We start from the raw sequence: 22,094 nt of genomic DNA, 5'->3' as shown, positions 1-22,094 counted from the left end.
AGTATTGACAAAGACCTAAGGGCCAACCCTTAAAAGATGATTTTTAGAGGTTCTACACCTTGTTTGGCACTCAAAAGCCTCAACGCATGCCACATAGAGCTCAACACTAGATGACATCAACATTTTTAGCCCTAGCAAACACACATAAGGGAAAATAATGTGACTTTTTATCTAAACTAGTGGGTTGGCTTATAACCCAATGCATCATTGTGACTATAGTTGTTTTCCTCGAGGCTTTTAAGCTAATAGGCATTATGCCTCCTCGTATAAATAAAGGAGAGGCTCATTTTTAAATCATCATCACTTGGACTTGTGAATTCATCCTCTTTAGAGATATCAACCTCTTGTTCTAATGGGAAAGATGTGATCTATGGAGCAAAATTTGTCTTGAGCATTTGTTCTTGTCTTTGGAGAGGTCACTTTGGATCGATATTTGGATTGCTTCATGCATTTTGTCTTATAAGTAACCATGTTTATTGCAAATTTCTAATTCCATGTCTAATGTATGGAATGAATTAATGACCTAGGTTAAATTGTGTGCCCTAATTTTGTTGGATATCAATTGAATGAAAACTAGGTCATATTATTGGATGCATTACATTATGATATGTGAATATCGATTCCCTTGGTGATCTCATGTTAGCTCTCCCAAGTGATCTTTGATCCCCCACAAAGGTGAGAGTTAGGGTTTTGATGCAAGGGCATCAAGATATCCTTACTCCTTTGCAATATTAAATCAATTTTAAGAACCCATAGATTCCATTGACCCTAGGACTAGGCACTGGCCTTCCTTGTTGGTGATCAATTCAACTTTTTATCCATAAATTTTCTCCCTTTCTCTATTGACCTAATTCGACCCCTTTAAGGCCAAGCGACCAAGCTAAGGCTTGGTATGAATTCCTAGGGAAGAAGAAATTTTGGTGTTGGAGAATTTAAACATCAAGAGAATAGTGGATGCCACAAAATCCTTCCTTTTGGTGGACATGCACTTCAATTTTGTCCATAATTTTCTTTACCCTAGGGTAAACCCTAGTTTGGTTTTAGCTTCAACTTAGGGGCTTTTTGAGGGTTTCATGTTCCTTGCCCTCGTTGGAAAACAATGTGGGAAACCCTTTCTTCTTACCTTGACCTTTGGCCATCCCAACTATCAACTTATCAATCAAGCCCTAGGTCTTTTGTTGTACAAAATTGGCCTTTGTAAGGAAAGCAAATTGCCTTCATTCATTGATTGGAGCCTTGTACTTAAGCCAAATATTTCCCTTAGAATCTCTTGGTCATCTTAATACCCTTATACTTAGAATATCCATCATAGGTGACCTTATACCAGGACTCCTCCCATTGGCCCTTAGAAGCCTCTTGGTCATCCTAATACCCTTATACTTAGAATATCCATCATAGGTGACCTTATATCAGGACTCCTCCCATTAGTGAAAGTACATAAAGAGTAGGGGGTTTTGTTTGTGGTGATAGTGGGCCATTACCCCATTGTTGTCACTTGGTCTAGTTATAGCCTTGTAGGGTACTCCTCTCCAAGGCCAACTAGATTTTGCAGCAACAGTCACCACATCAAACATCTACTTGGGAGTATAGTTCACAGCACCTCAATTTGGTATGCGGCAAACCCTCCAGTCTCGACTTAGCAAAGGGTATGGTTTCGTGGCCATTCTCAAGAGATAGTGCTTCCAAAACCAATTTCAGGACATCTCATCCAAACTCTACCTCATGGATGTGATTATTACACCCACGATCCCCTATGGATTTGAGATTTGGGGACCGAGCTTGGTACAAATAGACTTGGCCTAGATGAAGAGAGTCTAAACCTTGCTTCTCAAGCGCGTCATCAAATGCAAATGTATAGTCTTGCAACCCATTATTCAGGCATAGTTTGGAATGCAAATGTATAGCCTTGCAACCCATTATTCAGGCATAGTTTGGTGCCCACCCCTTCTGCCTCAAATATCATCTTTTGCCTAGTTTCATTCCTCCACAAAGTCAAATCTTTTAGAGATTCATCTGTCGAGAGAGATTGGTACCCCACCTTGCACTTTGTTCCTCAAAGGCCCCCGCTTCGAATCACCCCTTAGGCTGGACATGAGGTTGGTTCTCAGATGATTTTTGACTTCTCCAAACATTGACCATCTCCCCGAAGTGTCTTTCCCCCTTCATATTCTCCCTTGCTGCACTGACCCATCTCATGCCGCCAAAACATGTATTAAATCAGTCCATAAGAGGATATCTACAAATTGTACATTCTAGTCACTTGGACTTCCCCCCCGACAGGCTTGGGCCCAAAGATGTCCTTTTACCTTGAGCATTTCCTGGAGTTACAGGATGGCATCATCGTCCACCCCCATACACATCCATACATTGGATGCACTAACTCAGGATCCCTTTGGGACAACTTTGAGTTGGTTTTCATCGACTCCAAGTGGATATTGACCACTATATACCATGATCTAATAGGATCCACTATATACCTTCAGGAGCCAGAAACAGAGAAACACCTAATTTTTAGGTGCCCCCTATAATACAAGATCAGAGGGAATTACCACTGCCTCTATAGACATTCAGGAGGATCCTTCTCTACCTTCTTTTGATATCCTGACTAAAGATGCCTAGCCCTCTTCATCATGAATATATTCAAACACAAATCTCAAATCCTACATACCCTACCTCACTCGGGAACGATTCGGATGAGCATTTCCTGAAGTTACAGGATGGCATCATTGTCCGACCCATACACATGCAAACATTCGATGCACTCACTTAGGATCCCTTTGGGACAACTTCGAGTTGGTTCTCATCAACTCCAAGTGGATACTGACCACTATATACCAAGATCTAATAGGATCTACCAAGTGTGTCACCTTCAGGAGCCAGAGACAGAGAAACACCTAATTTTTAGGTGCCCCCTATACTACAAGATTAGAGGCACTACCACTGCCTCTAGAGATTTAAGAGGGTCCCTCTCTACCTTCTTTTGATATCCTGACTAGAGATGCCTAGCCCTCTTCATCGAGAATATATTCAAACACAAATCTCAAATCCTACATACCCTGTCTCACTCGGGAACAATTAGGATGATCACATCATACTTTTAGGTTGATATTGTTGATCGTGGCAACAAGCGATGAGCTGAGTTCTAGAGTATTTCAGATAGTAGAACCGTGACACCTTAGGTCTCCCCTCATCCTCCCCTTTAGGAGGCCAACCAATATCCTTAAGACTATTATAGAGATGTTGAACAATACATCAGTTCTCATGATGGGTTATGTCCATGTACTATACCATTCTGCTGCTCATTCCTCTATTTTATACTGTAATTTGTGTCATCTTATGTGTTGTCACGCACACATAACTGTCAACTAATCAAGTATAAACATATTAATTAATCACCTTGGCATATCAACACCAAACATGCTAATATGAAGTTGTTCATGCAATCACAACATTCATCATTTACATATTCTGGGAAACAAAAAGACATATCAACACTTTATCAAGGTTAGCAACCACATCAACTACAAGATTAAAATCAACATTCTTACAATACTTAACCTTATGGATATGTTATGAATATGGGGCTACCACAACCTCTTTTTATCACACTCTTCAAATCTTAACATTAATACCACCATTATATTTAGCTCGCCAAGAGCTTTCAAGCGATATAAATTTACCTCAATTTGAGTCTTGGTTAGAAAGTTATGTATGTTAGAAGTTTAGCCCTATTAGACAAGGCCATGTCATCAAGAAGTTACACGTGGCACCCATGTCGCTCATCTGGCCCATGTGTTGCCACACCACCACCAAGTGGGGCCTACAGGGTACCCAAACCCTTGCGATTGGGTTACTTGATGCGTTAAAATTTCGAGGTAACTAGCAGAGGGCCAATGACCAAAGGCCAACATCAGCCCTTCAACACTGGGCTTATCGATCATGGGTTCATTTACCTACACTCATCATACCCCAATGTCCCAAAAACCTGACAAATCTTCCCTATGGTCCACCCAATAAATGTCACATTGGGTTGGGTTTTCGGCCACAGATTCATCAATGCAGCGCTTCCATCGCCTGATAGCCTAATAGGGCCCACCTGCTTACGTCATGTTAAGTCAGGCTTGCTCCCTACTTAACTACTTAACTCCTTTGACAGTTGGTGGCCTGAGGGCCCGACAGGGCCCACCCAATATACATCACCTTGGCCCTGACATATGTCACCTCAGCATCAGGGTCTATTATCCTCCTCATGCACATATGTTTTGTGGCTAATGGCCAATGGTCGATATTGACCCATTAGCATTAGGCGTCTCCATAGAATGGTTCTTGAAACTACCCTAAGGGTCCAATGGCCCAATGGGGCCCACTAGTCACGGTTATGATGGGTCGAGGTTCTACCATCAACCGCTTAGTGTAGGGTGCCTCCCATATATACGTATATTGAATCATTTCATTCTGCCAATCCCAACGACCAATATCAATGCAAAGTTGGGAGTGTGCATAAAATTAGGAGGGGTGACCACCCCACACCAATTTCCTAAGCATTGTGGCCCAAGGGCCTGAAGCCTTGAACCTCAAATTTCAAGGTATTGAGGCTCACGCCCCCCCTCGAGGTCATGAGACCTCAAACTTTGGTGCATATGTATATATATATCAAAGGGGTGACTGCCTCGAGTTTCATTTATGTGCGATGATTAGTGACAAAATCAAACGTCCCAAAACATACTAGTTTCATAAATAAGGAAAGGGGTGTGGTCCAAATGCCAATTTCACTCAAGATTGCAATGTTGTACAAGGGGAATTACACAATCACTCCCACTCTACCGACCTGTTGCAGGTTGGTTAAACATACTCATAGGCATTTGATCTATCAATTAACCAAACATGAAATGCATATACTTATAATTCAATCATAAACATAACAATCGACAACATTGTCCAGACTAACTGAGCACACAAGGCTTTGATAAAACACAGTGTTGAGTGAGACAGACCAAGCTACTTGAGCATAATTATACATGTTCATATCCCTACCATGAACTAAATTATTGAACAACATATCATGGTCTTTCATTACAATCATAGATAGAAGATATCTTGCCAATCATGAGCATAACACTAAACTTCACAGTTCAGTAAACTTCACAATTCAAGCATTCATTCACATTCATAAACACACAAGATCTTGCACCAGTGATAAACATGACAAGGAACATCTTAGTCTGTAATACAAATGTGCATATGAAATTTATACTCATCTATGTATTTTGAGATGGTTGGCAACTAAAGGAGGGACTTCCACTCTCCACCCAACCATATGCCAGCTACACAACAACTTGCAACTGACCACCCCTAGGCTAGATCCAAAGTCTGAGGGGATGCTTTATCAAGGAAACTTCACCAAGGGCTTGGTCATACACTCAGGTGATGGAATCAACTTTCCAGGTGGTTTATCCATTGCTCTTTGGCAGTAAGCACCACAACGACCCACTCACTCCTCTAAACTCATTCATGAGGCTTCACCCAAGGTCCAGGTGGAGTATTTCTTAGTCTAGGAGATTGAATCCACCGTCCAAGTGGTTTATTAGAGGTCTTTGCATAACAAGCACCACAAGGGTCTACAGTCCATTGTCTAGGTGGTTTATTGGCTCCCTAGCAAGCACCACAATGACTCGGATTTCCTTGTCCAAGTGGTTTATCAACTATACAGCAATCACCGCAATGACTCCAATTTCCCTGTCTAGGTGGTTTATCAGCTATATAGCAAGCACTACAACGACTTAGATTGCCCCATCCAGGGGGTTTATCAACTATACAACCAACACCATGGTGATTTTGTAATCCACTAAGCCTCCCACAGACCGCTCAAGCATGGAAACTCAGTCTAGGGGCCTCAAACAACATTATGGGGAATAACACCCCAACAATCATAGAGCACAAGGTTCAGCGACCAACGCTAGCATTGCTCTATCTGCAACTAACACTGCTCCAAAGCTCCACGCAATTCACAACTTGCCTTGATCGACCTCTTGCCTACAACACAAATGTGAGAAAAAGCTATATGTTCTTAGTTGTGTGTTTCCTCCACTTTCTCCTCTTGCTTGTCCTTTATGGCCTCTCATTTTGTGTCCCTTTGAGGCTGTGGCACTCCTCGATCCACGAGGAGAATGGGGATGGGCACAGTCCTTTGTTTGCATCGCCCAATCCCATCTCATGAATTTTTGTCAAGAAGAGTAGATTGATTGGCCAATAACCAACCTCAGACATTAACTCGAGCTAGCTTGTATTTCTTCAAGGTACACAACAAACCTCCCCTTAGATTGTGGATCTGTGTTGCCCACTCCTTCAGTCAGCCACCAATTAAACTTTAATTTATTTTGTGTTCAAAATCAGTTGTCTTGGCTAGCCATGGCTCCCACAATGGTGCTACACAATTATATTTACAACCATGGCATGAAATGAAAAGGTTGTTACATGTTATATTTAAAATAATATAAATTTTCCAAACTAAATGTACTTCTATTAGGAAAAATAGAATCAATGTTTTCATTTTTTTTATAACGTTCTTTCTGGAAGAGGAAGTTAAGCATATTTAAACATATAGAATAATCAAAATCTTAGAATGCAATGGAAAAAGCCACAAGGGAGTAGTGTTGCTTATTAGCATAATAGTTTATTCATTGAAAGCTATGTATGCTTAATTCCTCAACTTTACCCTCGTCCTCTATGGGACATGCTTTGTGTGTGTGTGGGTGTGTAAAACAATAGGAAAAATCAGCTCCCTGGTCATGTGTGAGAATGTGCATGGAGTTGGATGATGATGCCACTTAGGCTAGAAAAGGATCAAGCTCTAGTCATTTCTAGATGCCTTCAGGTAAGGCAGATTATGTTCTTTTTGCTCTAGGTTGACAAAGAGCCTTCTTTTGATGTCTTGCATGACAACCTACATCGCCAGGCCAATTTTGATGCTTAGGGTCATAACTAGAGATCAAAACACATGTTGTAGCCAAAGGGGTTGAAATTGATGGTCTTTACATAAAACTACAAGCAAATAAACTGAAGCATGGTGCTCTAATACATAGTAGTGACACATTGTGTGAGCTTTGGCATAGGAACTTCGGTCATTTACACCACGGAGCACTTCTTCTCTTGAAGAACACAGTGCAGGGATTGTTAAACTTCAAGATCAAGAAGGATGTGAAGGATGTACACTTGGCAAGCACCCTAAGGTTTCTTTTCTAAGAAATGAGCAAAGATCAAGAGGGATTCTTGAGTGCATCGATTCAAATGTATGTGGACCTATGGTTTCCTCTTCTTTGAATGATCATCTATATTTGTTACTTCCTTTTATGATTCCTCGAGTAAGACCTACATTTTTTATGAAGATTATGATTCCTTTTATCTTGTTGCATCTTGGAATATGTGTGGATATAGCTATTGTAATGAAAGCCCGCATTTCCTTCCCCATTTGCATAGAGAAAGCAATGCAAAGCATTCTAATTCTAGCATACATTTGGTTATCACTCAAAATGAACTTCTTAAAATATTCTCTTGCTGATTTGGAATCAATAATTAGTGGATATATTAGAAGTGGATTCAACATCCATAGTTCATGGATACATCTTGATTGATTAAAAATTGAGTGCTGACATAACACATGGTCACAAAAATTACTTCTCAAGGTTTAACATTGAACATGCTTCTTGCAAATGATATTCAAAGCATTTAAGATTGAACATGCTTCTTGCAAATGATATTCAAAGCATTTTCTTAAGAGGACAACCCACATTCATATTAATATAAAGTTCGACATTTTCTTGAGTTAAATAGGTTTCCCACGATTGCATGTAATGTGTAATACTTGGCATGTGCATGGGAGAGAGTTTTAAATCAAGACTTATGAATTTGGGAAATTTCTATTTTTTTTAAAGTTCAAATTTTTGGAATCTGATCATATTTTTTATACCCCTTATGGAGGTATCCATATACTTAGTTTGATGATAATTGGAGAATATCAAAACACATGGTACATTAGCTCAAACTAGGGTTTCTACCAATTCTAAATATAATGAGTACCCTGGAATTGACCTTCTAATATTGTAGACGGGGTATTAGTTTTCAGAAGATTCCAAATACTTTGATATTTTTCAACGCAATGTATTTTTAACAATAAAATGAATTCCCTACTTTATCTTTGGCATGTGAATTTTCTTGATGTTATTCAAACCTAGAGAAAGTGTGCCATGTTGATCAATGACAAGTTATTTTGATCAAAGGAGGGACGCATGTCTCTTGGAGGACTTGCTTTACAAGTAATTTCCATGTTTATCTATTACTGGGTAGTGCACTCACCTTGAGTGGTTCACTCTCCTTGCACTGCATTTTTCCTCCAAAGTGACCTGCACAACATGCAAGTTGTTTTAGGTTGACTTATGTTATGAGCAACTTTCTATTCTAAGGTTGCACACATTACTTGTGGATGCATGCCACTTGTGATATTTCTTGGAGGACTTGCTTTACAAGTAATTTCCTTGTTTATCTATTCTTGGGTAGTGCACTCTAACTTGAGTGGTTCACTTTCCTTGCACTCCAATTTTTCTCCAAAGTGACCTACACACCATGCAAGTTGTTTTAGGTTGACTTATGTTACAAGCAACTTTCTATTCTAGGGTTGCGCACATTACATGTGGAGGTTACATACCCACTAGTTTTGAGTTCAACTGGTCTATTATGTGTTCGAGGAGAACACCATAAAACAGAGTATCTGGTTATTAAGATGGTTATTAAGATGTTTATTATGATGTTTTCTCCTTCTGGAGAAGCATGTTTTGAAGAGTTTATGTGGCATAGACATGGCCCTAGAAAGTGGGAACCATGTGCTTTTGCTTTCATAGAGTTTAGCATAAGAGACGCAAGTATTAATTCCTTTAAATGGCAATTCAATAACAACCTTGAAAATGGGTATGATAAGATGCATACATTCATGAGTGGGAATTACCTTATTTTACTACTTGAATCAAGTGTTGAAAGTACGCGGGAAGATGAAAATGCCAAAGAACATATGAATGGTAGATTGGCACTTGGCCATCCATTGGTTGTTCATTTTGTGGATGAAAATTCTGACAATCCAAACATTTCTTACATGTCTTCATGCACTGTGAGAAAGCGTACTAAAATTGCAACAATACAAAATAAATTGAAATCAATGGAGCAGGCTACGTCAATAAGTCCAATGTCACCAAGTTATTCTGCTGAATAGATGACCAATATTGGGACTCTACTGGCATCAATGCCATGATAACATGATCACATGTAGGGAAATTTTCAGTCTATACTCTAGATACAAAAATACAAGTTCTTCATACACTTGGAATTTTATTAATAGGAACCATGAGCCAGACCACTAAAATATCTCAGCTCTCTGGCACACTTGCAATCTGTATGATCCCTCAGCATTTTGAATATGTGTTCCCTCTTCCTTTTCATAAATATATACAATCACAATTGAAGAACTGAATGATTTCCTTATTTTCTAAAGTAACCTTGTTAATCCATATATTCTTAAGTTTACATTTCAGTCAGAAGTTGGGAATGGGAATTATTGGAGCTGCAATTATGTTGGATATAGCTTTGTGGATCCCTTTGATTGGCCTGTTTCTCTATATAGTTTGTGGGGGTTGTCTTCTCACATGGAAAGGATTCTCATGAGATGCATTTTCAGATCTCTAGAGCTTCATCAAACTATTTTTTGCTCCTATTGTAAAGATATGCTTGGAGACTCTACAAAAAGAGAGGGAGGTCTCACCTATTTGACTATATTAGAGACAATTCATGGCTCCAGAATTAGAAAGAACATAAACCTCTACAATTGGATTCACCTGGGAGTTAAAGCTAAAGACTCAATTTTCAAGTCCAAATGAATCCTCTACGTTAATGAGAAATTTCTGCACAAATACAAGAACAACTACCATTACACCTAGTATAATCTGCTAGTATAACAGTTGAGAGTGTCAAAGTCTGCAAGTGGTTTTTCACTTGGTTATAAAAAGTGATTCAGGAAGGCTTGATAAAGAAAGTGAGATAAGCATAAAATAATTTATCTTTGGAGAAAGGACAACTGGCAGGTTACCTTGATAACAATGATTAATAGGAAAGATAGTAATATTTTTATTTTATTAAAATAAGTTTATGAGGACTTAAAGAGTTCAAACTACTTCAATCTGCATCAACCCTAATCTAAATTTATAATTCAGTTGTGCAATAGGAGGAAATAAATCAATATTAGGGAAAAGGATAAAAGGAAAGAGGATTAAAAGGTTTAAGTGTGTGCATCAGAGAGGCTGAAGTGTTCAAGAGCACACAGGGCCATTATTTTTGCAATATACCAAGAAACCAACCATTGCATTCATCACCCATTTTGCAGATTCTATCTTCTTCTCTGTTGATGTATTCTTCTCTTGTAAATAACAAACTTCTCTTATCTAAGCAGCTGCAAACTCTTCTATTGTTTTGTTTCAGCCATAAATAATTGTGTTGCAAACCCATTCTCATTATTTCTTTATTACTTTCTTGAATATTTTCTCAGGCAATGACCAATGAAATTTACATTTTCTCCTGTGTTTGTATTGGCTGATATTCAATGTTTTGAGTGATTATTTGTCTTTAAAAGTTTTAAGAATGGGTATAGCATTCATTGCTGCCTATTAGTAATGAAGATTGCATTTCTCAAAAATCAAGATTTTTGAAGGGTTTGTAGTTGTTGCTGAGCTATTGGATTTACGTGAAGATGATTTCATCCAGATTTACCCAATATGCTTTCTTTTTACCAAGAAGTTTAAAGACTTCCACCCTCAATAACCATCTTGATACTTGTTCCTTAGTGCCAAGGATTACCATGCTAGTCCCATTGGTATCTAAGAAATTCTTCTTCATGTTCCATTAATGTTAAAATTGGAAACTAGGGCAAAACTCCATGTGGGTCATCTTATTTATGGCAGCTGATATTTTTCTTGGATCCCTCTCATCGAGAGGTGTAGGATTGATCTAAAGATCATTCGATTCCGATAAGTATTCATGGAGTTATGAATTTATTTGCATTATAAGACAATTCGTCAAGGTCGGCCAGCATCCAAATAAACCCCACATGTGCTCAACGTTTTAGTATAAATAGAGGTGGCCTTCAAATCATTTCAACACACTTGGGATCTCTTCCTATCTCTACTTGTATTTGGGTTTTAGAAGGAGGAGAGATCCTAAGGAATAACGTTGCCCTGATCCAGAGGGCAAAAAGTCGGCGAAGACGGAAAAGCCGGAACTGCCGGAAAAGCCGGAACTACAGGAAAAATCGGAAAAGCCGGAATTGCTGGAACTGCCAGAAAAGCCGGAACTGCCGGAAAACCCGGAAATGCCGGAAAAGCCGAAAAAGCCGAAACTGCCAAAACTGCCGGAAAAGCCGGAACTGTCGGGAAAGCCGGAACTACCTGGAACAACCTGAACCGCCGGGAATAGACGGAACTACCGGAACTGTCAGGAACTACCAAAACAGTCGAAGCATCTATCTCCGAAGGAGAGCAGCATGCAAGGGACAACTAACTAAAATTGGGACCATTGTATGGTACTTAGCAGCAGATACACCAAGCATCCAATGTTACAGCTAGCATGCAAGGGAAAACTAGCATGCAACAACAAGCATGCTAAGGACAACAAGCATGCTAGGGACAACAAGCAAGCAAGGGACAACAAGCAAGCAAGGTGCAGCCAACACATAGGTCAGGATGACAACATGGTGCAGCAATGGCACATAATGCAGTATAGTGATGGGTGCAGTCATGGTTAATGAAGCGTGATGAGATGCAGCGTAGTGATGATGGGTGCAGCATGGTGCAGCGCAGTGAGGTGCAGCGTGATGACAAAATGCAGCACAACGATAGGTGAAGGAGTCACCTTGGAGAATTAGTTGAAGCAACATGTCTTCAACTGATCTCATGTATCATCTTCTTAGAGATGATCTATGCTCTTATCTAGATAAGTCAAAGTGTTGACTTCTGTTGTAAACGTACTATCTCTCTCTCTCTGCTGAACTATTGAAGAACATATAAGAAGAATTGATCAAGGGTTTCCCCACATTGGGGTTTGTCCCTGGCTAGCGCCACATCTTGTGTCCTCTTGTCTTGGCTTGTCTTCTGCGATTTATGTTTATGTTCTATCTGCAGTTTACTTTAATGTTGATGTGATTGCTAATCTGGAAAAGATATGGAGCTAACTGTGAAAATTGAAATAAATTGCTCTAAGCATAGAACATACCTAAAATTAACATGGTATTAGAGCTGAGGTGAAGACAATGCCCAAGCAAGAGTGAAAGAGAAATCACCAAAGACAGTTGGGAAAGGACAAAAGGATCAGTGGATTCCTCATCCCTCTTCAAATTCACCAAGGGTGAATTTGAAATAGAGAATATTATCAGAATGGCGCAGCGGAATATGGCCTACCTAAAGATCACTTCATTGGAAGACCAGATCTCAGGGTGGAAGGAAAGGCAGATAACTAGTTCGTCCATTATGCGAAGGAGTGTCCGAATGGCAAGGACACATCACTTGATGATGATAACAATCATTCCAGGGACATCTTCAATGATCAAAGGAATGACAGGTAATGCAGGTCATCAAGGAAATGGCCGACTCTTCATAGAAATCAAGGAACCCCGGGCATGAAGAATCAAATGTTGTTTCTTATAAGATAAAGAAGCGTTATCTTGTATTGGCCCCCTCCTTCAAATTCTTTGGGAATCTGGCTTATAGATTGTAGTGCTTCAAGGCACTTCATCGGATAGATGGGTGCACTCTCTAATTTGGTAGAGATGGAAACAATCATGGGATTATACTTGGAGCCGATGCCACCTATCCCGGAAAGGGTGTAGGGAATGTTAACTCTCAATTGAAGATTCATTTACAAAATCTCTTTTATGTACCTGATCGCAAGAAGAACCTAGTGTCCATCTCGAAAATGGAAGTCAAAGGTTTCAGGGTGGCATTCATCGATGGAAAGGTACGTGTTAAAAAATATAATTTTCAAAGATGCTTTTTCTCGTGGGTTCAGGGTTGGTAATTTGTATCAAGTTGCAAGATGGTCCATTGGGGATCATGTCAATTGACATATCGCATCTATAACACCGGAGGTCTACCTATGGGGCCCTACCTGATGTGAGTCAAATGGTGATAGGGATGTCTAAATTCAAGTAGAGCATGAAGGTACATGTCTGAGATGTACCAAAGGAAAAAAATCTTATAAGGGGGCCATTCCCCTCATGCAGTAGATCCACAGGTTTGGAACAACCCGAGGAGTTTGAGATTCATGATTGGGAATCTCATGTATACAGGTGGAAGAAAGCCCTCTATGGCTTGAAGCAAAACACCCCATGCGTAGTATGAGAGGATTGATAGCTTTCTGATGAAGCTGAGATTCACTAGGAGTGAAACCGATCCAAACCATTACCCGAAGGTTGTGGATGATAGACCTCTCATACCGGCACCTTATGAGGACAACCTATTTCTGACAGGTGCAGACCCTCTCATTTGCAGAAGTAAGAGGGAGTTGGATTCTGAATGTGGAATGATAAACTGCAAGCATGTGACTACCTCGAGGATCTTAACTTTCAGAAGTTATATGGTAGTGATGTCGGACCAGATTTGGGAAATGCCTCTGAGTTTCATAAACTCATTCGCGTTGATGTTCTTGGTGAACTTCCATACGGACATATGTTTTGCAGTTAACATGGTGAGCTCATATTTGGTTGAGCCTCACTGGATTGGTGCCAAGAATCTTTTGAGATATCTTCGGGGCACAATCTCTCATGAATTTAGATACACTGCCGAAAATATGAAACTGCATGATTATTCGAATGTTGACTAGGCAGGCAGTGTGGAGGATCACTAAAGCACTTCTCAGTGCTGGTTCTCTTTGGATTCTGCTTCGATATCATGGATGAGCAGGAAGCAGAAGTCGATTGCTATAAGCACTGCCGAGACCGAATACATAGCTACGAGTATGATCTCGTGTGAAGCTGCATGGTTGTAGAAGCTCTTAAGTGAGCTATTTGTACACATGATGAATACCACTGTGATTCACTATGACAACCAGAGGGGGGATTCAATTATTGAGGAATCCCGTATTCGATGATTGCTCCAGCAGATAGACATTAGATACTACCTTATCTACGATATGGTAAGTCAATGAGCGAGGAGGCTCCATCGCATTGAGACTAATGTCCAGGTCGCAGGCATTTTGTCAAAGCCTTGGGGAAAGGTCAAATATGTGACTTTCCCGAACGACTTGGAGTCGTTGAGAGACCTTCTTATAAGGGTCTTGCATGTTGCATGCATTGAGCTTTGGGAGCTCTGGGGGCCTTGGGGTATTCACTAGAGCAACATACGACCACAGGGCGACTCACCCTCCCTTGGTGGTGCGTTGTGGAACAGGATGATTAGTTCTCCTGTGCGCCAGGATGATTAGTTATCCCGTGGCAACAGTGGAACAAGATGATTAGTTCTCTTGTGGGCCAGGATGATTTGTTCTCCGTGGCGACTATGGAACAGGATGATTAGTTCTCCTGTGGGCCAGGATGATTAGTTCTCCTGTGGGCCAAGATGATTAGTTCTCCGTGGCATCCGCTGACAGGATGATTCGTTCTCCTGCGGACAAGATGATTAGTTCTCCTGTCAAGGCATCCTACCCATGCAGTCTGGGACTCATGGGAAGTACCTCTCATCTAATCAATGAACAAGGAAATGAGGATAGGGACCATAGTAGTACTATCGATGGACGCATCACTGTATCTACCGTACTCCCTATGCTAGGATGACCTCCATTGATCTGGGATCAATATGAGTGGTTTGAGACACTCTCTTGTGACATTGATCTGGGATCAATGAAACTAATCTGGGATCAGTAAGAGTGGTTTGAGACACTCTCTTGTGACATTTATCTGGGATCAGTATGAGTGGTTTGAGACACTCTCTTGTGATATTGATCTGGGATCAATAAAATTGACTTCGGGTCAGTAAGAGTGATGTGACACACTCTTCAGATGAAACTTACTTCGGGTCAGCAGAGAATGGTATGAGACATTCTCAATCAATTCTTCTTCTTCATGGTTCAACAGAGCTCAGCAGATCAGAGCAGAGCACAGTAGTGCAGGGCACTGATGGCAGAGATAGTACAGTCGGACATATGGATCAACAGATGGAGTTCTCTGTTGTTGAGAGGGAGTGTTAAAATTGGAAACTAGGGCAAAACTCCATGTGGGTCATCTTATTTATGGCAGCTAATATTTTTCTTGGATCCCTCTCATCGAGAGGTGTAGGATTGATCTAAAGATCATCCGATTCCGATAAGCATTCATGGAGTTATGAATTTATTTGCGTTATAAGACAATTCGTAAAGGTCGGCTAGCAACCAAATAAACCCCACACGTGCTCAACGTTTTAGTATAAATAGAGGTGGCCTTCAAGTCATTTCAACACACTTGGGATCTCTTCCTCTCTCTACTTGTATTTGGGTTTTAGTAGGAGGAGAGATCATAAGGAATAACATTGCCCTGATCCAGAGGGCAGAAAGTCGGTTGGGTTTTAGTAGGAGGAGAGATCATAAGGAATAACATTGCCCTGATCCAGAGGGCAGAAAGTCGGAACTGCCAGAAAAGCCGGAACTGCCCGCAAAGTCGGAAAAGTCGGCATTGCCAAAAAAGCTAGAAAATCCGGAACTGTTGGAACTGCCAGAAAACCCGAAAAACCCGGAACTGCCGGAAAACCCGAAAAACTCGGAAAAGCCAGAAATGCCGGAACTGTCAGAAAATTTGGAAAATCCGGAAAAGCCGAAACTGCCGGAACTGTTAGAAAATCTGGAAAAGTCGGAAAAGCCGAAACTGTCGGAAATGCCAGAACTGCCAGAAAAGCCGGAACTGCCGGGAACAACCGAAACTGTCGTAACTGCCGGGAACAACCGGAACTACCAGAACTGCTGGGAACTGCCGAAACAGCCGGAGCATCTATCTCCGAAGGAGAGCACCATGCAAGGGACAGTTAACTAATTGGGACTGTTTGATGGTACTTAGCAGCAAATACACCAAGCATGCAATGTTACAGCTAGCATGTCGGAACTGTTAGAAAATCTGGAAAAGTCGGAAAAGCCGAAACTGTCGGAAATACCAGAACTGCCAGAAAAGCCGGAACTGTCGGGAACAACCGGAACTGCCGTAACTGCCGGGAACAACCGGAACTACCAGAACTGCTGGGAACTGCCGAAACAGCCGGAGCATCTATCTCCGAAGGAGAGCAGCATGCAAGGGACAGTTAACTAATTGGGACTGTTTGATGGTACTTAGCAGCAAATACACCAAGCATGCAATGTTACAGCTAGCATGTCGGAACTGTTAGAAAATTTGGAAAAGTCGGAAAAGCCGAAACTGTCGGAAATACCAGAACTGCCAGAAAAGCCGGAACTGTCGGGAACAACCGGAACTGCCGTAACTGCCGGGAACAACCGGAACTACCAAAACTGCCGGGAACTGCCGAAACAGCCGGAGCATCTATCTCCGAAGGAGAGCAGCATGCAAGGGACAGTTAACTAATTGGGACTGTTTGATGGTACTTAGCAGCAAATACACCAAGCATGCAATGTTACAGCTAGCATGCAACAACAAGCATGTTAAGGACAACAAGCATGCTAGGGACAACAAGCAAGCAAGGTGCAGCAAACACATAGGTCAGGATGGCAACATGGTGCAGCAATGGCACATAATGCAGTACAGTGATGAGCGCAGTCATGATTAATGAAGCATGATGAGATGCAGCATAGTGATGATGGGTGCAGCATGGTGCAGCGTCGTGAGGTGCAGCATGATGACAAAATGCAGCACAACGATAGGTGAAGGAGTCACCTTGGAAAATTAGTTGAAGCAGCATGTCTTCAACAAATCTCATGTATCATCTTCTTAGAGATGATCTATGCTCTTATCTAGATAAGACAAAGTGTTGACTTCTGTTGTAAACGTACTATCTCTCTCTCTCTCTCTGTGCTGAACTATTGAAGAACATATCAGAAGAACTGATCAAGGGTTTCTCCACATTGGGGTTTGTCCCTGGCTAGCGCCACGTCTTGTGTCCTTTTGTCTTGGCTTGTCTTCTACGATTTATGTTTATGTTCTATCTGCAGTTTACTTTAATGCTGATGTGATTGCTAATCGGGAAAAGATATGGAGCTAACTGTGAAAATTGAAATAAATTGCTAGCATAGAACATACCTAAAATTAACAATTAATACTTTTTATGTATCAGCATTGTGCAATAAAGGTGTCTAGTGGAAGGGCCCTAGTCTGAAGATAAAGTTGGAGTTGACTATCATCTCTGGTCATTCATCTATCGATCTTCAAATCTAGCATTTGAGGGTGCTTGAAAGAGTTGTTCTGAGGTGATTCTGAATAGCTATCTTTGTGATAGTTTGAGGGTTACCCCTAGGTCCAAGAGACAGTTTGACGCCTAAAGTAGGAAGGTTTTCCAAAGCCTCCATAGGATGCCTTGGCAATGGGCATTATTTCCATGCCAAGAACACTAGGTAGGATCGTTTTCTATATATTGCTCTTAAGATGTGTGGCAGATGCCTTACTTCCATGTCTCTCTACTAAAAAATTTGAGTCAACGACATCTAGCATCTTCTACAATTAAATCTTTTAAGGATTTTATGGATTTCCTATTCATTTCTACAGCCTCTCTCAAAGTTTCATGGATTTGCATGTGTCACATTCAATATCTATGGGTTTTGACCTCAAAGTTTCAAGGGTCTTCATGTTATGGTTTACCTGATTGCTCAATAGCTACTCTCATTTAGCAATATTATAGTGTGAAGAGAAAATCTAACATAGCAACATCTGCAATAATAATTCCTCAATCCTTGTTCAACAAGTTGTATATGATAAGGAAAGGGTGCACTAGAGGATCCTCTAGGGATGCAACAATAATTATTAGGCATCGAAGAGTGAGTGAGGCACATCCATGGAGATTGCATGGATGCACCATCTTTAAACTTTCTATTTATAGATATGTAAGCACCAACCTCAATGCTTGAGGTGAGGGTGTGTGCAAGAACTATTATAGGAAGGCACAAATCCCTAAGAGGCACATTAATGTTTGGTATCCAATTTGGGGGTGTAGTGCATGCATTCACGCATTCAATCTTCTCTAGTAGGGTGCACTATTACAAGGAGAGTTACCCATGCACTATTACAAGGAGAGTTACCCATGCAGTGGGATGCACTTATCCTTGAACAAACTATGTTTAGGGCGCACTTATTCGTGAACACACTATGTTTAGGGTTGACTCTATCAACTCCATCACATCATGTTTAGGGTTGACTCTATCAACTCCATCGCATCACTATATGTCTAGATACATTGTATTTCCCCTTCATCTCTTATTTTATAAAAGATCTTTAGGACTCTTCATTGTGATTTTAGATAAATGGTGTTTTTGGCATATTACCTTATGATTTTTCCTTTTTAGAGTAATGATGCAATTGAGTGCCCCAAATTCTACTCATTGTGTTTGTCTATTTAGCATTCATTCACCCATTGTTTTAATAGGTTAATTCGTTTTCAAAATAGGGGGGTTAATTCGTTTTCAAAACAGGGGTTTGTTTTAGGAGCTCATGTGTACTTACCATATCATGAAAATTTAACATACTCTCAAAGTTGTGCAGTATCTGTTATTGTTACCATTGCTAAACGCTGGATTTTGTACATGGAATTATAATATATTGTTTAAATCTAAATATGGAATTATACGAGGGAAGAGAATGACGTACCACAATGTTAGGGCAGCAAAGGTGCACAGTTTTGATCTCAAGGAAGCAACAAGTATTAACAGCTAGGTGGTTGGCATGGTCAAGGCAAGGGTCTGAGAGATAGTGGATGACTGAAGCAATGGGCTTGGCATTGGTCATTCATTTTAGTTTGGATTCAACTCATGATATATTTGCTAACATAAATTTATTCACATTATCCTAAAACAAAAAAGAAAATGGAGGAATGAGCCCTAAATTATTCACCAACTACAGTGACTAATTATTTTACCAGTATTGAATGATCAGCATGAGTACCTGAATGTTGTGGCGTATCACAAATTGATGAGAACTAGAACGAAGTTCACTTTCCACCGTTGCAAGAGTAATGCGAAGGAAGTATATTCTAGGCTTGCAAAGTAAAAATTCTGAAACCTAGTTGTCCTGCAATCGTTTTTAAGACAATGGGTATCCCATGAGTATCACATGATAAGTGAGATGATCAAGCAATAGTCTGCAGCAATTGTAGAGGGCTTCACTCCACACTTGAAAATTTGAACTATGCCAAAGATGCAATATAAAAATCGATTTATATCTATTGTGACTAATTCTTTTAGTAATATAAAAATTGATTTATATCTATATATAAAAGCATGAGTACCTGAATGTCGTGGCCATTACAGATTGAAAACCGCGAGTGCACAAGTAAATGTCAATGTCGAGGAAGAATATACGAGGCTTGCAAAGTCGAATTTCTAAAACAGAGTTGTCCTGCATTTATATTAAGGCAATGGGTATTCCGATATTAGTGAGATGATCAAGCAACATTCTGCAAGAAAGAACAATCTACCAGAAGATACCCACAAAGTGCAAGAACAACAACCTGCCGGGAAATGTAGAAGTCATTGTCATTGTGGGTTGTTTGTTTCTGTGAGACATTAGAAAAACCTGCATTTATATTAAGGCAATGGGTATTCCGATATTAGTGAGATGATCAAGCAACATTCTGCAAGAAAGAACAATCTACCAGAAGATACCCACAAAGTGCAAGAACAACAACCTGCCGGGAAATGTAGAAGTCATTGTCATTATGGGTTGTTTGTTTCTGTGAGACATTAGAAAAATATGAATTACATTTGCAGAAATTCAAACAGCAGTTGTAGAGGGCTTCACTCCCCACTTACCCACAAAGTGCAAGGTCAACAATCTGGCAGAAGATACCCACAAAGTGCAAGAACAACAATCTGCCAGAATCATTACTGGTCGTTCGTTTCTGTGAGAAATTAGAAAAATATGAATTACATTTGCAGAAATTCAAACAACAATTGTAGAGGGTTTCACTTCCCACTTACCAGCAGGTTCTCCGGTTGATTCTTAGCTTGATACAGCTGCACTACCGGACTTTGTACCTGCACATAGTGTGGAGGGATTTTGCACATTCCTTCCAGGCGCGCTTAGAAATCCTTGCACCGGGCTTCTTTATCCGATTGCGAATATAGGTTTCTGCAAGACATTAGACAAATATTAATTACATTTGCAGAAATGCAAACAGCAGTTGTAGAGGGTTTCACTCCCCACTTACCAGCAGGTTCTCCCGTTGATTCTTAGCTCGATGCAGCTGCACTACCGGGCTCTGTACCTGCACATAGTGTGGAGGGATTTTGCACATTCCTTCCAGGCGCGCTTAGGAATCCTTGCACCGGGCTTCTTTATCCGATAGCGAGTATAGACTTGTCTAAGGGCGAGCATAACCCAATAGGGGTGTCAGATCGTGAATTCGAAAACATGGGTTCGTTCCAAGCGCAGTTCGAAAGCGAGTTTACCTTGAATCATTTCATCCCGCAGAGGCATAGACAAGGAGAAAGGCAGTAACTAGACCCGCAAAGAGAAAGCGGGAGACATTATAGGCACGGGACAACAATGATTCTGCCAGAGACATTAGAAAAATATGTATTGTGAATTACATCTGCAGAAATTCATATCTATAATCCAAGAAAATATTTAATTAACGAGATGACAATGGACAGGTAAAATATAAATGAATGCATATTAAACCAGTCCTTAGAATTGAAAAAGAACCTAAGGAATTCATTGAGCAAAGGAATTTCAGCAATAATAATTTTAATTCGGGTCGAGTTTATTTTACCTGTCAGTATAGAGCCCATCGGTGCAAGCAGAACCTTCAGAATCATACAAGCTGGCTCTCAGCGTATTTGCATTTCATTTCAGGATTGCCTGTGACGGCACAAGTCATAGCTAGTCATTCGAATTTAAAAGACATTGAAAAGACATTGTATAGGAATTCGAATTTATAATTCAAGCTTCTCCTGAAGAAGTAAATGGTAAGTAAATACATGCAAACCAATCCGGTTAATAGAATCGAGCAGGGAATTTCAGCAATAATACCTGTTATGTAACCTGTCAGTACAGAGCGCCCACCAGCACAAGCAAAACGTTAAGACCATGCCTGCAACATATTCAGATTTAAAGTTTGAACACCAACAGGGCACCCACCAGCGCAAGCAAAACCTTAAGAGCATGCCTGAAACATATTGGTATTTAAAGTTTATCCAGATAACCTAAAAGATCCATATCCAATTTAATTTTCTTTCTAAAGTGATACCATCTCTCATAGAAATTGGCAGTACCATAGTTCTTGTTTTGAGCAGACAAAAATTTGACAGTATCATAGTTCTTGTTTTTGAGCAGACAAAAATTTGACAGTATCATAGTTCTTGGTTTGAGCGGACAAGAATGGATGGAGATTTACTTCCAGTCTTGCCTCGCTGAGTGGCCAAAGCCAAACAAACAGTCATTAGTCATTAAATTCCGATTACCTCTGCAAGCTTATGAACTGCTTTCAAAATGAATAAGCAAGCAGATCATTTATTGACAAAACAGGAATAGCTCAATTGGGAATCTCACTTTCTCCAGAGGATTGATTCAGCCCTGAGCTCCTCTTTGAGAACCCAGTATACATCCCTCTCCTCAACTCTAGGCTTCAGCATTGAGCATCCACAGCCACATTAGAGCCAGCAGGACTGAGGATTGATTCAGCCCTGAACTCCTCTTTGAGAACCCAGTATACTTCCCTCTCCTCAACTCTAGGCTTCAGCATTGAGCATCCACAGCGACATTAGAGCCAGAAGGTCTGGCTACAGCCTAGGCTGTTGTTCCTTTGTTATTTCCATCCGCACTGATCTCACAGCGACATTAGAGCCAGAAGGTCTGGCTACAGCCTAGGCTGTTGTTCCTTTGTTATTTC

General features: G+C 40.5%; 1 long non-coding RNA gene across 1 annotated transcript; it reads right to left on the bottom strand.

Annotated features, from left to right (window-relative positions):
* Positions 1-19,147: 19,147 nt before the first annotated feature.
* Positions 19,148-20,762, bottom strand: LOC149189614 (uncharacterized). Its single transcript, XR_016256421.1, has 6 exons — positions 20,653-20,762; positions 20,412-20,564; positions 20,182-20,332; positions 20,014-20,073; positions 19,491-19,600; positions 19,148-19,273 (listed from the first exon to the last, which is right to left on the bottom strand). It is a non-coding gene; the product is annotated as an uncharacterized LOC149189614 (long non-coding RNA).
* Positions 20,763-22,094: the final 1,332 nt, after the last annotated feature.

The sequence above is a fragment of the Pinus tabuliformis genome, chromosome 3_1, assembly GCF_031772625.1.
Source record: "Pinus tabuliformis cultivar Carrire ecotype Pingquan chromosome 3_1, CPIR1, whole genome shotgun sequence".
Taxonomy (NCBI): Eukaryota; Viridiplantae; Streptophyta; class Pinopsida; order Pinales; family Pinaceae; genus Pinus; species Pinus tabuliformis.
The sequence above is the reverse complement of the archived record's forward strand: the minus strand, read 5'-3'. Positions and strand labels throughout refer to the sequence as shown.